This window comes from Colobus angolensis, unplaced genomic scaffold (assembly GCF_000951035.1).
Source record: "Colobus angolensis palliatus isolate OR3802 unplaced genomic scaffold, Cang.pa_1.0 Scaffold8, whole genome shotgun sequence".
In the NCBI taxonomy this organism is placed as follows: Eukaryota; Metazoa; Chordata; class Mammalia; order Primates; family Cercopithecidae; genus Colobus; species Colobus angolensis.
In genome coordinates this window covers 16,871,079-16,872,139 of record NW_012121820.1, presented here as the reverse complement: position 1 = coordinate 16,872,139, position 1,061 = coordinate 16,871,079, and positions in this window count along the sequence as shown.

Here is a 1,061-nt window from a genome sequence, read left to right as displayed (position 1 = left end):
TTTTTTGAGCAGGATTTATGGTGGAATGCTTCTTATCTTGGTTTCTTCAGATAGCTTGCAGCAGCTGCAAGATTTTGACCACAGGTAAGGTGCCAGGGTGGTGGTGGTACAATGTCTGGTAGTTAGGAAGTATGTCTAGAGGAATGCAGAAATGCATTAGTTGGGGTGGCACTATAGGAGACACACCGAGGGCAGTCCCTACCCCATCTCAAAACCACCCAATCTGTGATATTTTGTTATGGCGGTCCTAACAGACGAATAATATGTATACTAACATGTGGGTACTATGCAATGTCCACTCCTGAGTTGATGCTCTAAAGTTGGACGTTTTGACTCAGTGGTTCCCAAACTTTGGGCCCCAGGCTTCTGAGGCATTATGGAGCTCATTATTATCAGGAGCCCCTGTATCTTTAAGGATCTGATGCAGGTTGGGTGCAGTGGCTGATACATGCAACCCCAGTACTTTGGGAGCCCAAGCCAGGTGGATTGCTGGGAGCCCGAGGCAGGTGGATTGCCAGGAGTTTGAGACCAGCCTCGCCAACATGGTGAAACCCTGTCTCCACTAAAAATATAAAGATTAGTTGGACATGGTGGTGCATGCTTGTAATCCTAGCTATTCCGGAGGCTGAGACACAAGAATTGCTTAAACCCAGGAGGCAGAGTTTGCAGTGAGCCAAGATCTCATCACTGCACTCCAGACTGGTGACAGAACGAGACGCTGTCGTTAAAAAAAAAAAAAAAAGATATGAAAAAGATATGATCCGAAATAAAGTCCCACACATACTTATCTATTTCTTCATACTAAGTGTGCTACGATTATTAACAAAATACACATTGATTAAAGTGTTAAGGAAGGCTTTGATCACTTTTTAACATTCCTTTTTCAAAGATAAATATGTTGTTTGCATGGTGATCCTTACCTTGGCCCCTGTCCCAAGACCTGAAGTCATTCCTTGTTTGGGACCTGGTTATCACTGTGATTCAGAAGCAAAGGAACAGGCTGGGCACGGTGGCTCAAGCCTGTAATCCCAGCACTTTGGGAGGCCGAGACGGGCGGATCA